This window comes from Bombina bombina, chromosome 9 (genome assembly GCF_027579735.1).
Source record: "Bombina bombina isolate aBomBom1 chromosome 9, aBomBom1.pri, whole genome shotgun sequence".
Lineage (NCBI taxonomy): Eukaryota > Metazoa > Chordata > Amphibia > Anura > Bombinatoridae > Bombina > Bombina bombina.
In genome coordinates, this window is record NC_069507.1 from 155,785,662 (window position 1) to 155,802,683 (window position 17,022).

Sequence of the window (17,022 nt, forward strand, 5' to 3'; positions counted from 1 at the left end):
CGCCAGTGGCGAACGCATTCTCAAAGAAATTCTTTCACCACCCTGCCATTTTTGGAATCCACCTGGATGCAGCGTAGGCAAACGAATTCTAAAAAAAAAAAAAAACACGCAACCGCCTGCATAAAATAACTAAAAAACACATAACCGAAAAAACTAACCGCCCGCACAAAGTATTAAAAAACTAGCTAACCACCCACAGAAAGTATTAAGAAAAAAAATAAACATAACCGCCCATACTAAGTATTAACAAAAAACTAACCCTTAAATCGCTAAACTCCCACAACAGAAACTACCTAACCCTTACACCGCCTAACCCCACAACGCCAGCTCAATAAATTACAATATTAACCCCTAAACCCCCAAACCCGACAACGCCAACTAACTAATTATGCTATTAACCCCTAAACCGACAAACCCCCACATCGCAATAAACCTAATAAACATATTACCCCTAAACCGCCAACCCTACACAATGCAAATAACTAATTTAATTACTAAGCCTCCTAACCTAACACCCCCTAAATTAACCCCAATTACTACTAAATTACACTTAAAATAAAAAATCCTAACATTAAATTACAAAAAATTAATCTAACATTACAACAAATAAAAATGTCTAACATTACAGTAAAAAAATAAACAAAATTATCAAAAATTAAAAAAATGAAACCTAATCCCTATGAAAATAAAAAAGCCCCCCAAAATAAAAACACCCCCTAATCTAAACTAAACTACCAATAGCCATTTAAATGGCCTTTTGTAGGGCATTGTCCTAAGTTAAACAGCTCTTTTACATTAAATAAATACTAAGTCCGCCTAACAGTAAAAAAAAACCCACTCACCAAACCCCCCAAAATAAAAAAACCTACCACTAAAAAAACCTAAACTAACCATTGCCCCTAAAAGGGGCATTTGTATGGACATTGACCATAAAAGGGCATTCAGCTCTTTTACTGCCCTTAAAAAGGGCAATCAGCTCTTTTTCATGCCCATTAAATCCCTAATCTTAAAAATAAAAAAATAAAAATCCTAAAACTAAGCCCCAAATAGATACTCACCATTCCTGAAGTCCAGCGGAGAAGGTCTTCTTCCAGGCAGCTCCATCATCTTCTATCTTAATCCAGAGTGAAGGCGGTGCAAAGAGGAGGTGCGGAGCTGGCTTCCACCATGTAAGGGACCTTAGCAGCAGTCCTCAAAGGCGGCGGTCCTCAAAGGGGTGGAGGCTCCTCTTCATGCGATCGTCCATCATACACTGAAGATTGAATGCAAGGTACCCCATATTTATTGGGGTACCTTGCATTCCTATTGGCTGACATTTTGAAATCGGCCAATAGGATGAGAGCTACTGAAATCTTTTTGGCTGATTTGAAAAGCCAATAGGATTTAAGTAGCTCTAATCATATTGGCTGATTTCAAAAGTTCAGCTAATAGGAATGCAAGGTACCCCAAATTGAATGCGGTACCTTGCATTCAATCTTTAGTGTACGACAGACATCGGATGGAGAGGAGCCTCCATGCAGCCGAGGACCACCGCAGCCGAGGACCGCTGCATCTAAACGATGTGGAAAAGACAAAGATACACTCACCCAGTGTAATGGCACCCGTATCGCAATAGGGTGCAAATGGGCTGGCTAACACTCTCAGCGGTTAGCACACTGATCACGGATGTTCCATCAGCTGATCGCCAAAAAATCTTGGCACCTGGAAGTGTTCACTGAGTCGGCTGCAGGAAGCGGGTAGTTCCAGGATCCACTCAGAAAAACGCTCAGTGCAAAGTGCTACAGGGCTGCTGTTAGTCTTGAGAAGAGAGTAAATCCAACTAAGGGTCAGGTCTCCGTTAGATATAAAGCATTTTATTTGGTATGCCATAAAATTGCAACGCGTTTCTCGACCGCTCTAAGGTTGTTTCATCAGGCAAAAACAGTATAATATATATAATATATATACTTTTTTGCCTGATGAAACGACCTTAGAATGGTAGAGGAACGCATTGCAATTTTATGACATACCAAATTAAATGCTTTATATCTAACGGAGACCTGACCCTCAGTTGGATTTACTCTCTTCTCAAGACTAACAGCAGCCCTGTAGCACTTTGCACTGAGCGTTTTTCTGAGCGGATCCTGGAACTACCCGCTTCCTGCAACGACTTGGTGAACACTTCCAGGTGCCAAGATTTTTTGGTGATCAGCTGATTGAACATCCGTGATCAGTGTGCTAACCCCTGAGAGTGTTAGCCAGCCCATTTGCACCCAATTCCGATATGGGTTTCGTCACACCGGGTGAGGGTATCTTTGTGTTTTCCACATTGTGTAGAATTTAACATAACACACTAAGAAGCGCCCTCTCTCTCTTCTCATCAAAATCTGCACTTAACTCCAGTATGGGATACACCTCGACCATGTATCCGTAAAGCATACTGGAACCTTCATCAGGGTTGGACTGGGAATAAAAAGCAGCCCTGGAAAAAATTAAAAACTGGTCCTATTTTCCATTGAGCTTGTAGAATGCACACACACCATTTTTCTCAAGGGAATTACTGGGATGCTCTTTTCCGCATTTTTTATTCTCAGGATTAAATTATATGCATTTGTAATAAAAAAAAAAAAAAAGCCAGATTGTTGTCATATATGCACCCTACAACCCAATATCATTCATGACTCCCTTTTACATTGTTACATAGTAACATAATAGAGGAGGTTGAAAAAAGACAGTCCATCGAGTTTAACCAATACAAATCTTAATTTATCTACAATAAAAGCTTCAGTTGATCTTAAATTAATTCCATTAAAAAGGTGACCCATTTAACACCAGCAATTGTATACCTGAATGCTGTCTCTAGCCAGAAATGTATTGGCATTTACTACCTCCTTAGGTAATGAGTTCCACAATTTAATAACGTGCAAAAAACGTTTACGTTAGGGAAGATTAAATCTCCTTTCCTCCAGCCTGGAAATGATTATTAGGTGAAAATGATTTTCCTAAACCAGCTGTTTGATTTTCAGCATTTTGAAAACCTAGGTTACAGAATTTGCTTTTAGACTTCTCTGGGGAATGTGGGGCAAGTACAGTTTTTACACAAATGCAAGAAATGTTTAATGTCTTTTAAAGAGAACTCAAAGCCTTGGGACATATTGATATGGCTTGTGTGGTACAGATTTAAGTTTAAAGAAAGGATCGCAATGGAAAGAAGTACATTTGATAATAAAAAATACATTATGCTTTAAGTTTAATTTTGATTTCCATTTAATTTTAACCCATAGGTCTTTAGACTCATAGCACTGGTTATCCCATGTCTGCTACATGCAGAGCACTGATTAACCCCTTGGCTACCACACACGCATATACATACAGATACATAGAAGTGACTACATTCCAGCCAAAACATCACACTTTGTTCTGCATTCAACAGCTTCAAAGCAAATCATAGGCAAATACTCCATACAGATGGTTCCCAGGTACAAATAGACAAGCCATGGCAGGAGCTGCTTAATGTTCAAAGTAAAAGGGACATTAAACATCTCTTGCTTTTGTCTAAACAAATTGTGCTTGACCTCAATTTGTGTATATTGTGCTTTACCCACACTCCCTAAAGAAGCCAGAAATCAAATTCTGTAACAAAGGTTCTGCAAATTGCCAAACCTGTTTGATTTTTAACATTTTATAAACCTAGGTTTCAAGATTTGCTTTATGGTCTCTTTAGGGAGCATGGTAAACGTTTGTACACAAAAGCAAGAGGCATATAATGTCCCTTTAACAGAAGCAAAATATAATAATGCTGATCAGCTGTCATTTTTAAGAAATTAAAGGGATAGGAAAGTCAAAATTAAACTTACATAATTCAGATAGAGCATGTCATTTTAAGACAGTTTTAAATTCACTTCTATTTTCAAATGTGCTTCGTTCTCTTAGTATCCCTTGTTAAAAAATGAATATGCACATATCATACACTAGTGGGAGCTGCTGCTAATTGGTGCCTGCACACATTTGTCTCTTGTGATTGGCTAAATAGATTTTCAGTTTCCTGTCAGTAGTGCATTGCTGTCCCTTCAGAAATGAAGAAAATTTGATTATAGAATTAAATTGGAAAATTGTTTAAAATTGTATGTTCTATCTGAATCAGGAAAATTTTGGGGGGTTTACTATCCCTTTAAGAATCGCACCACTGCTTGTTTCCATAGCTCATATGCAATGACTGAGCAGCAAGACAGCATTCCACAAAAATGTTAACTAAGAAAAGTCACATCATCAAATCATGCAGATCTGTGTACAAATATCTCCTGGTGAGTGCTTTACCTATTTTACAATATTAAAGGGATATTGAAATAAAAAGTACATATATTATGTTTTAACAATATCTGATTGCATGAAAATAATTTTTCATGATTCAGATAGAGCATGATATTTAAAAAAAAAAAAATCCAGTGGAAGTCAACTGGAAAGCTGTATGCTCTATCTGGTTCATGGAAGTTTAATTTTTATTTTACTGTCCCTTTAAACTGAAACAAACAAGAAGTGCTCATTCATGTTGCCTTATATTTATTTATTTTATTTATTTATAAAATATTTTACCAGGAAGGATACATTGAGATTTCTCTCGTTTTCAAGTATGTCCTGGGATCACAAAACATTGCATTGATACAATAGGGTACAAGAAAATACAAAAACAATAATAATAATAATGCACAATATATGCAAACATTTAACATAGAACAGGTAGGAAATATATAATCAACCATGACAGGAGCATTCTGTTTTGAGATATGTATAGAGGGATCTCTTAAAGGATTTTAGGCTTGGGGAAGTTTTTAAAGTGTGAGGGAGGTCATTCCATAATTGTGGTGCTCTGTAGGAAAAGGAGGATCGAGCTGCTTTCTTTTTGTATTGAGGCAAGCTAAATAATGTGCTGGTACTGGATCGGAGGTTATAGGAGGTGGGAATAGCAGGGGAGAGCATTCTGCTCAGGTAGGGTGGGAGCTTCCCAGAAAGGCTCTTAAAGACAAGGCAGGAAAGATGGAGGGTGCGTCTGGATTCCAGCGACAGCCAGTTTAGTTCTTTTAGCATGTCACAATGGTGGGTCCTGTAGTTACATTGTAGCACAAAGGGGCAGAATGAGTTATACAATGTATTACGTTTATTAAGGTGAGTTTGTGGTGCAGGTGCATATACTACGTCCCCATAATCCATGATAGGCATCAGCATTTGCTGTACAATCTATTCTTTTACTGTAGGGCTGAGGCAGGATTTGTTTCTGTACAGGGCACCTAGTTTTGGATAAAGTTTAGATGCAAGTTTTTCTATGTGGAGGCCAAAAGATAGATTAGGGTCTAACAACATACCCAAGTATTTAAAAGAGTGGACTGCGGTCAGTGTGCAATTGGATTTTGTTTGATGCGTAGATGGGAATTTTGTAATTTGTGTAATTTAGGTCTCGTTCCAAAGATCATTGTGACTGTTTTGTCAGTGTTTAGGAAGATTTTGTTTTTTGAGATCCACTTTTCTGTCTCTGTGAACTGGTCTTGGAGCACTGCTTCAAGCTGCGGCAGATCAGAATTGTTTTCATAGATTACTGTGTCGTCTGCATACATGTGTACAGTTGAGGATTTGCAGACATTAGGCAAATCATTTATAAATAATGTGAATAGTAGGGGGCCGAGAATGGAACCTTGGGGAACACCACACGTGACTAAGGACATAAGGACATTCCCCACAGCTCCGATGTTAAACATTGACACAGCCCACAAGCATAAAGACAAAAAGCATTTTTAAAACACAAAAACTGCAATATATTTGACAATGCTCTCTTTTACAAAAATAATAACGTTTAAAGTGATGGTGAATCCAAGTGTTTAAAAAACGTTACTATTTACCATCACTAAAAATAAACTGTAGTTTAATTTATCAGTTACTAAAAAAGGGTGCTAAACTCACACTTTTTGTGCCGCAGCAGCTCGCTAAACTCAGCGCCTCCGGCCACCCACGGCTCAATGCTCTTAACTAATGAGGTGATGTTTCCACCTCTAAACCAATAGCCATGCTAGGATGACAGATGACACTCACTGCTACTGGTTTAGAGGTGGAAACATCACCTCATTAAAGAAGAGTACTGTGCCGTGGGCAGCCAGAGCCGCTGACTTTAGCGAGCTGCCGCAGCACAGAAAGGGTAAGTTTAGCACCCTTTTTTTAAGCAACTTATGAATCAAAGTAGTTTATTTTTAGTGATGGTAAATCCTAGCATTTTTTAAACGCTCGGCTTTACCATCACGTTGATGCCCCTTTATCTATACTAACTAATACAGAGTTTTATATAAATTAAAAATGTAGTCAAGTACCTTGTGTTATCTTTTTTTTCTACTTTCTCCACAATTAGAGAATGAAATCCACTGTGGAACTTATTGACCTTGTCCAATCACGGTGGGCAACTTGGGTTGTAGATTAGATGGCTCTTCCATAATTACCAATGTCACCATCATTGCGGAGTGGAATAACATAGGTTACATGGAGTTAGGTAAATCTAATGTGCATGCAAATCAGTTTCAGTAAATTGGGCATGCGATGTGCTGAGACTGGAAATATGTTATGAAGAAGACACAACCATTTTCGATGGCTGGCTAGGATGATGTCATCAGAGGAAATTAAAAATAAATTTGAATCATGATAGAAGCTTCATTTAATAAATCAAGAATGTGCAATTAAATGGCAATAAGATTATTATTCAGAAGACGTTGTTTATATGGTTAATTTGTCAAAGTTTAATAACCCTTTAAGCCACATTTTCCTCTTACAGAATGAAAAGAAGTCATACATAAATTTTTACAGTGAAAAGTACATTTTAAAATCCTAGCAGGTCATTATGGTATCATTAGCAGCTGTGCTTATTTGTTTTGTTTTGTAGAGGTTTTATTTAACTTTAGTATTTTAAAGTAATATAAACATAGATGTAATAAAAAATACACTAAGCAGTGGATTATACTTAATAGAAATAATTGCAATATGTATTATTAATCATTTAAAAAATATATTACCTTTAATTTCTTTAAATTAATGTATGCAAGGTCAATTACTTCCTGTCACAGCCCCACAAGGGGACTGTAGTCTCCTCAGTAGGGCAAAGGAGGAGCTTCCCCTTTGTAAGGGGTTGCTAAGAGACAAATGCACTAGCTCCAGTGAGTTTCTTGCCCATGCATATTAAAGGACTTTTGGTGCAAAAATCATGTGACATGATGAAAAAAAAGCTACTCTGTAAAAAATATGTCTTCTGAAAGACAGGTTAAAGTATGTACTACTACTGAAAATATTTTCCATTTTTTAAATGTTCTGATTTTCTTATTCCTGCTAGATTCGGCTAGATTACCAGTTTTGCGTTATGAGTGAAAAAGCCTCATAACAATGCTTTTTCACTACCGCTACTAGTCTTGTAGGTACAGCTGTAACGCACACTTTTTTGTCCGTCACGCAACGTAACTACCGCAGCTTTCAAAAAGTCCTTTTTCAATGGTACTTCCACAGCGCCGGTATTACGAGTTTATCTGTCCGGCCAAAAAGTAAGCGGTACAGCCTATAACTTCAAGATCCGTACCGTAAACTGAAAGTCAGTAGTTATGGGTTTTATGTTACAAAGCCGTAACATAAAACTCATAACTAAAGTGCTAAAAAGTACACTAACAGCCATGAACTACCTATTAACCCCTAAACCGAGGCCCTCCCACATCGCAAACACAAAAATAAAATTATTATCCCCTAATCTGCCCCTCCTGACATCGCCGCCACTATAATAAACATATTAACCCCTAAACCGCCATACTCCCGCATCGCAAACACTAGTTAAATATTATTAACCCCTAATCTGCTGTCCCTAACATCGCCGCAACCTACATTACTGTTATTCACCCCTTATCTGCTGCCCCCAAAATCCCTGCCACTATACTAAAGTTATTAACGCCTAAACCTAACCCTAAGTCTAACCCTAACCCTAACACCCACTAACTTTAACATAATTAAAATAAATCTAAATAAAAATTAACAATTAATACCTAAATAATTCCTATTTAAAACTAAATACATACCTATAAATTAAAACCTAAGCTAGCTACGACATAACTAATAGTTACATTGTATCTATCTTAGGTTTTATTTTTATTTCACAGGTAAGTTTGTATTTATTTTAACTAGGTAGACTAGTTAGTAAATAGTTATTAACTATTTACTAACTACCTAGTTAAAATAAATACAAACTTACCTGTAAAATAAAACCTAACCTGTCTTACACTAACACCTAACCTTACACTACAATTAAATCAATTACATTAATTAAATACAATTAACTAAATTACAAAAAAATAAACACTAAATTACACAAAATAAAAAAGAAATTATCAAATATTTAAACTAATTACACCTAATCTAATAGCCCTATCAAAATAAAAAAGCCCCCCCAAAATAAAAAAAAACCCTAGCCTACACTAAACTGCCAATAGCCCTTAAAAAGGCCTTTTGCGGGGCATTGCCCAAAAGAAATCAGCTCTTTTACCTGTAAAAAAATACAAACAACCCCCCAACAGTAAAACCCACCACCCACACAACCAAACCCCCCAAATAAAAATCATATCTAAAAAAACCTAAGCTCCCCATTGCCCTGAAAAGAGCATTTGGATGGGCATTGCCCTTAAAAGGGCATTTAGCTCTTTTTCAGCCCAAACCCTAGGCTAAAAATAAAATCCACCCAATAAACCCTTAAAAAACCTAACACTAACCCCCAAAGATCCACTTACAGTTTTTGAAGACCGGACAATCAGCCAATAGGATTGAGCTTGCATTCTATTGGCTGATTGGAACAGCCAATAGAATGCAAGCTCAATCCTATTGGCTGATTGGATCAGCCAATAGGATTGAAGCTCAATCCTATTAGCTGATTGCATCAGCCAATAGGATTTTTTCAACTTTAATTCCGATTGGCTGATAGAATTCTATCAGCCAATTGGAATTCAATGGACGCCATCTTGGATGACGTCCCTTAAAGGGACGTTCATTCTTCAGTAGCCGTTGAAAGAAGAGGATGCTCCGCTCCGGATGTCTTGAAGATGGAGCCGCTCCGCGTCGGAAGTATGAAGATAGAAGATGCCGTCTGAATGAAGACTTCTGCCCGCCTGGAGGACCACTTCTTGCCGCTTGGATGAAGACTTCTCCCGGCTTCGTTGAGGACTTCTGCCCGCTTGGATGAAGACTTCTCCCGGCTTGATGAGGATGGATGTCCGGTCTTAAAAAACTGTAAGTGGATCTTCGGGGGTTAGTGTTAGGTTTTTTAAGGGTTTATTGGGTGGGTTTTATTTTTAGATTAGAGACTTTGGGCAATGGAAAAGAGCTAAATGCCCTTTTAAGGGCATTGCCCATCCAAATGCCCTTTTCAGGGCAATGGGGAGCTTAGGTTTTTTTAGATAGGATTTTATTTGGGGGGTTGGTTGTGTGGGTGGTGGTTTTTACTGTTGGGGGGTTGTTTGTATTTTTTTTTACAGGTAAAACAGTTGATTTCTTTGGGGCAATGCCCCGCAAAAGGCCCTTTTAAGGGCTATTGGCAGTTTAGTGTAGGCTAGGGTTTTTTTTATTTTAGGGGGGGCTTTTTTATTTTGATACGGCTATTAGATTAGGTGTAATTAGTTTAAATATTTGATCATTTCTTTTTTATTTTGTGTAATTTAGTTAATTTTATTTAATTAATGTAATTTATTTAATTTTAGTGTAATGTTAGGTGTTAGTGTAAGACAGGTTAGGTTTTATTTTACAGGTAAATTTGTATTTATTTTAACTAGGTAGTTATTAAATAGTTAATAACTATTTACTAACTAGTCTACCTAGTTAAAATAAATACAAATTTAGCTGTGAAATAAAAATAAAACCTAAGATAGCTACAATGTAACTATTAGTTATATTGTAGCTATCTTAGGTTCTATTTTACAGGTAAGTATTTAGTTTTAAATAGGAATTATTTAGGTATTAATTGTAATTTTTATTTATATTTATTTTAATTATGTTAAAGTTAGTGGTGTTAGGGTTAGGGTTACGTTAGGGTTAGACTTAGGGTTAGGTTTAGGGGTTAATAACTTTAGTATAGTGGCGGCGACGTTGGGGGCAGCAGATTAGGGGTTAATAAGTGTAGGTAGGTGGCGGCAATGTCGGGGGCAGCAGATTACTGTAATGTAGGTGGCGGTGACATTGGGGACGGCATATTAGGGGTTAATAAGTGTAATGTAGATGTCAGCGGTGTGGGGGCAGCAGATTAGGGCTTAATAAGTGTAATGTAGGTGTCTGCGATGTCGGGGGAGGCAGATTAGGGGTGTTTAGACTCAGGGTTTATGTTAGGGTGTTAGGTGTAAACATAACTTTTCTTTCCGCATAGGAATCAATGGGGCTGCGTTACGGAGCTTTACGCTCCTTTATTGCAGGTGTTAGGCTTTTTTTTTAGCCAGCTCTCCCCAGTGATGTCTATGTGAAAATTGTGCACGAGCATGTAAAACCAGCTCAAAGCAGCGCTGGTATTTGTATGCGGTATGGAGCTAAAAGGAGCTCAACGCTGCCATATTGCCTGCTAATCCCGTTCAGGGGGCAAGGTTAGGCGTTGCATGGGTTGGTCGAATTGTAGCTAGCTATGGTTAGAGTTCGGGAATTCATTTTCCTATTTTGATCTCCGCTATGTCCCCATTTACCCCTCTTTCAATACCCTGCTAGAGCAAACGACATGTAAATATGGAACTGCTTTCCTATTTTATAGCTGTTGACACCTTGAGAATAGGGATTGCTACAAGAATTGAGGGTGTTTAGTACACACCAATCCCTGCTTAGAACTACCAGGCTAAAAAAATCCTTCAAGTATTAATAGATTAAGTAATACTTAAACAACATATTAACACCTTCTTTCACAAGCCATGTGTATGTATTCTCACATGCAAGCCTATACAATTCAATGATCTCTGTGAACTCCATGTACTAAGCAGTATAAGCGGCTTTGGAGCCCTTACAGGGCAGGTTCACACATGTGAGCATGCTTACCGCAATGTAAGAAGTAACAGTTATTAGGTACTCAACTTGATAACCTTGTCCGCACTGCATTTTGTACATGGAGCCTTATGTATTTACAATACAAGATATTATTGGTCTATTTAATATGTCAACAAACCCTGAAAATAAAAACTACTGAATAAATGCAATTAGTGAACACTAGATGAAATTACCTAGCACTAATTTTGAATTTTCTTTCATGATTCAGATAGAGCATGCAATTTAAAACAACTTTCTAGTAAAACAAGTTGGGACAGAGACAAAATATAATAATATGTACTTTAATTACTTTACCTGTAAATTTATACTGCAGTGCCTCGCCATTAACCCCTTAAGGACCAAGGACGTACGCCACAAGTCCTCAAAAAAAATACAGTTAATGACCGAGGACGTGTGGCGTACGTCCTTGGTCTGGAAAGCAGCTGGAAGCGATCCTGCTCGCTTCCAGCTGCTTTCCGGTTATTGCAGTGATGCCTCGATATGGAGGCATCCTGCAATAACCCCCCTTGGCCATCCGATGCAGAGAGAGCCACTCTGTGGCCCTCTCTGCACCGGACATCGGTGGCCGGTATCGTTGGTGGGTGGGAGCAAGTCTGGGAGGCGGGTGGGCGGCCATCCATGTGCCGAGTGGAGTGGAGGGGGGCGGGATCGGGGGCGGGAGGGGCGGGAGCGCGCACGGGAGCGCGCGCGTGCACGGGGGGCGGCGGGCAGGCGCGTGCACGGGGCGGGAGCGGGAGGGAACCGCTACACTACAGAAAAATAAACTTTCAAAAGTAAAAAAAAATAAGTTTTTGAAAGCTGTAAATAAACAGCTAAGAGATCTGGAAGGGGTGGGGGGTTGATCTTGGGGGGGGGGGGGGAAGCTACACTACAGAAAAGGTTTTTTTTTTTAAAAAAAAGGCACATTTTTTCACTAAACTGGGTACTGGCAGACAGCTGCCAGTACCCAAGATGGCGCCCATTAAGGCAGAGGGGGAGGGTTAGAGAGCTCTTTGGTGGGGGATCAGTGAGGCTGGGGGCTAAGGGGGGATCCTACACAGCAGCATATGTAAATATGCTAAAAAAACACACAAAAAAAGCCCAAATATAGCTTTTATTTTAGTACTGGCAGAGTTTCTGCCAGTACTTAAGATGGCGGGGACAATTGGGGGGTGGGGGAGGGAAGAGAGCTGTTTGGGAGGGATCAGGGGGTCTCATGTTTCAGGTGGGAGGCTGAGCTCTACACTAAAGCTAAAATTAACCCTGCAAGCTCCCTACAAGCTACATAATTAACCCCTTCACTGCTAGCCATAATACACGTGTGAAATGCAGCGGCATTTGGCAGCCTTCTAATTACCAAAAAGCAACGCCAAAGCCATATATGTCTGCTATTTCTGAACAAAGGGGATCCCAGAGAAGCATTTACAACCATTTGTGCCATAATTGCACAAGCTGTTTGTAAATGATTTCAGTGAGAAACCTAAAATTGTGAAAAATTTAACGTTTTTTTTAATTTGATCGCATTTGGCGGTGAAATGGTGGCATGAAATATACCAAAATGGGCCTAGATCAATACTTGGGGTTGTCTACTACACTACACTAACGCTAAAATTAACCCTAGAAGCTCCCTACATGCTCCATAATTAACCCCTTCACTGCTGGGCATAATACACGTGTAGTGCGCAGTGGCATTTAGCAGCCTTCTAATTACTAAAGCAACGCCAAAGCCATATATGTCTGCTATTTCTGAACAAAGGGGATCCCAGAGAAGAATTTACAACCATTTAAGCCATAATTGCACAAGCTGTTTGTAAATAATTTCAGTGAGAAACCAAAAGTTTGTGAAAAAATTAGTAAAAAAGTGAACGATTTTTTGTATTTAATCGCATTTGGCGGTGAAATGGTGGCATGAAATATACCAAAATGGGCCTAGATGAATACTTTGGGATGTCTACTAAAAAAAAATATATACATGTCAATGGATATTCAGAGATTCCTGAAAGATATTAGTGTTCTAATGTAACTAGCGCTAATTTTGAAAAATAATGGTTTGGAAATAGCAAAGTGCTACTTGTATTTATGGTCCTATAACTTACAAAAAAAGCAAAGAAGATGTAAACATTGGGTATTTCTAAACTCAGGACAAAATTTAGAAACTATTTAGCACGGGTGTTTTTTGGTGGTTGTAGATGTGTAACAGATTTTGGGGGTCAAAGTTAGAAAAAGTGTGTTTTTTTCAATTTTTTCCTCATATTTTATAATTTTTTTTTATAGTAAATTATAAGATATGATGAAAATAATGGTATCTTTAGAAAGTCCATTTAATGGCGAGAAAAACGGTATATAATATGTGTGGGTACAGTAAATGAGTGAGATGAAAATTACAGCTAAACACAAACACCGCAAAAATGTAAAAATAGCCTTGGTCCCAAACGGACAGAAAATGGAAAAGTGCTGTGGTCATTAAGGGGTTAAACCTTTCTTTTAAGATTCCGACTTGTACAGCTCTAACTCCCCCCACACAATTCCTTGTATGCAGCTATATCTACCTTTGGTAGAATGCAAAACTTTAACACTTATTATCTGCTGGAACATGCCTAGGACAAATAATCTGCTGTGAACTCAGTTGAAATACAATGCTTGTGTTTCTGATGCTAAACACTGATAGGGGGGGTGGATCGGACTACTCCAGACAGCATGGCTATGTAACTAATTTTGCTTATTTTTGAAAATTATTTTAAAACACGTGCCGAGAATAAAAAAAAAATAACTGCAAACTATTTTTACTTAATTAGCCCTTTTAGGATATGCACAGATCTCAACATGTTTTATGGCACTGTAACTTCTGTTATCTTTTTCTTTTCTTGTTTTGTTCTCTTGGTATCTTTTGTTGAAAAATAGGGACTTAAGCTCAGAAGCGTGCATGTGTCTGGAACACTATATAGCAGCTGTTTTGTTAGAATGTTTTCCATTTGCCAGAGCACTAGATGGCAGAACTATTTCCTGCCATGTAGTGCTCAAGACATCTACCTAGGTATCTCTTCCATAAAGAATATCATTGGAACAAAGCAAATTTGATTATAGTAAATTGGAAACTTAAAAAAAAAATCCTATGCTCTGTTTGAATCACAAAATAAATGTTTTGGGTTTCATATCCCGTTAATGCTGCTAACAAAGGGCTCAAGTAGGTTGTATTATAGTTAACATATTGTGCATGAGTCAGCTGTCAGCCAACAAGGATCAAATTACTATGAATGAAGAAGATAAAAAGGTGCTGTGACTGAGCCTGAGTTATGTACATATGTCATTAAAGGGACACTGAACCCAAATGTTTTCTTTCATGATTCAGATAGAGCACGCAATTTTAAGAAACTTTCTAATTTATCATTTATCTTCGTTCTCTTGCTATCTTTATTTGAAAATTTGAATGCATCTAAGTTTTTTTTTTTGGTTCAGAACTTTGGACAGCACTTTTTAATTGGTGGATGAATTTATCCACCAATCAGCAAGAACAACCCAGGTTGTTCACCAAAAATGGTCCGGCATCTAAACTTACATTCTTGCATTTCAAATAAAGATACCAAGAGAATGAAGAAACTTTGATAATAGGAGTAAATTAGAAAGTTGCTTAAAATTTCATGCTCTATCTGAATCACGAAAGAAAAAATTTGGATTCAGTGTCCCTTTAATAGCATATTTGCCAACTGTCCGTATTTTCTTGTGAAAGTCATGGATTTTGCCTTCTGAACAATAGTAGAACAGTCCCAGGAGTCTGTCCTGTATTGCTAAAATAAAAAAAATGGATGACACACTTTGGAAATAAGCTATAAGGGCTGTCTTGGTAGTATGTATATAGTTTTCTGTATATTGTGGCATCTGAGTATAATGTACATAACCAGTGGCGTATTTAAGTTTTGTGCTGCCCTAGGCACTCAAAACTCTGCTTCCCCCCCACTCCCCCAAGTTTTAGGCCTTTTTAGACTTTTTTCATGGCATTTCCAAATTAAATGTTCATGTTCAAGTGTGCATGTGTGTTTATGTGTGTTTGTGTATATGGTGAGTGTGTGTGTAGTGCGATTGCATGTGTGGGTGTAGTGAGTGTGTGTGTGTGTAGTGCGATTGCATGTGTGGGTGTAGTGAGTATGTGTGTAGTGCGATTGCATGTGTGGGTGTAGTGAGTGTGTGTGTAGTGCGATTGCATGTGTGGGTGTAGTGAGTGTGTGTGTAGTGCGATTGCATGTGTGGGTGTAGTGAGTGTGTGTGTAGTGCGATTGCATGTGTGGGTGTAGTGAGTGTGTGTGTAGTGCGATTGCATGTGTGGGTGTAGTGAGTGTGTGTGTAGTGCGATTGCATGTGTGGGTGTAGTGAGTGTGTGTGTAGTGCGATTGCATGTGTGGGTGTAGTGAGTGTGTGTGTAGTGCGATTGCATGTGTGGGTGTAGTGAGTGTGTGTGTAGTGCGATTGCATGTGTGGGTGTAGTGAGTGTGTGTGTAGTGCGATTGCATGTGTGGGTATAGTGAGTGTGTGTGTAGTGCGATTGCATGTTTGGGTGTAGTGAGTGTGTGTGTAGTGCGATTGCATGTGTGGGTCTAGTGAGTGTGTGTGTAGTGCGATTGCATGTGTGGGTGTAGTGAGTGTGTGTGTAGTGCGATTGCATGTGTGGGTGTAGTGAGTGTGTGTGTAGTGCGATTGCATGTGTCGGTGTAGTGAGTGTGTGTGTAGTGCGATTGCATGTGTAGGTGTAGTGAGTGTAGTGAGACTCAAAAAAGTGCTGCCCCCCGAAATCTGCTGCCCTAGGCAAGTGCCTTGTTTGCCTAAGCCAAAATACGCCCCTCTACATAACATTAGAATAGAAAACTAATAAAATAATATATATCATTTGGAGAACTGGCATCTGGTAATGACCTGAAATTTACAAATAAGATAAAATAATATATTTTTTTGTATTTGCGTGCAATTGTTTTTTGTGGGATGGAGCTATGTAATCTATCCATATTCATGATCACACTCCCATAACCCAAATATTTGATTGACCTGCTGAAAAGTGTCCCCAGAAATATGTGAAACACTGACATATACAACTACATGCAAGTGTGAGCTACATCTATAAAATATGTTATTAACATCAGCAAATAAGTAAAGCAAAACCAGTATACACACAAGTTAATTGACCATTAAACACATACTCAAAAAGTGCATTATAAAATGATAATGCATTAGCAATTACTCTGAATTTTAAATGTCATTGATATTTTTCTAACAAGTTTAAACATTTTCTTCAATTTCCCTGCCCTCTTTATCATGTGACAACCATCAGCCAATCACATACTCGTATAAATATATACTGTAAACTCTTGCAAATGCTCAGTAGCAGCTAGTGCTTCAGAAAGTGTGCATATAAAAGACTGTGCACAATCTGATAATGGAAGTAAACCAGAAAGTCTCTTAAAACGGCATGCTCTTTCTAAATCATAAATGTTTAATTTTGACTTTAGTGTCCCTTTAAGAACATCACATTTAACTAAAAGGTAAAAAAAACAGAGAGGATGGGAATAAAACAAAAATGCTACTCACCTAAAGTTGTGTAACAGGATTGTGCAACGTAATGCTGAAGAGCACAGTGTTGCTTCCTAGTGCTTCCACAGTGTTTACTGGTTGTGATTGAACCATAGAGTCTATTTTAGCACTCGGACAGGGACATTTTAAGTTAAATGTATGTAGCCAGTTTTAATGTGAATTAGCCACCTTAGACCGCTGCTCCTGCAATCTGCCAACTGCTCCTTAGACCGCTGCTCCTTAACTTGTCGCCACCTTTTAGGGATGATTGACACCCCCTGCTAGCGGCCGATTTGCTGTGAGAGTGCAGGGGACGGCATTGCACAAGCATTTCACTAGAAATGCTTGTGCAATGTTAAATGCAGACAGCATATGCAATGCAGACAGCATATGCAAATTAATGTATATAGATTAATTTGCTTCACACCAATGTAT

The 17,022-nt window shown here is 38.3% G+C and overlaps 1 long non-coding RNA gene across 1 annotated transcript in view; it reads right to left on the bottom strand.

Moving 5' to 3' along the window:
* Positions 1 to 16,852, bottom strand: part of LOC128640102 (uncharacterized) — a 75,574-nt gene extending 58,722 nt beyond the window's left edge. The window contains exon 1 of the long non-coding RNA XR_008399290.1: positions 16,606 to 16,852. This is a non-coding gene — a long non-coding RNA (uncharacterized LOC128640102). The remainder of the gene's footprint in view (positions 1 to 16,605) is intronic.
* Positions 16,853 to 17,022: the final 170 nt, after the last annotated feature.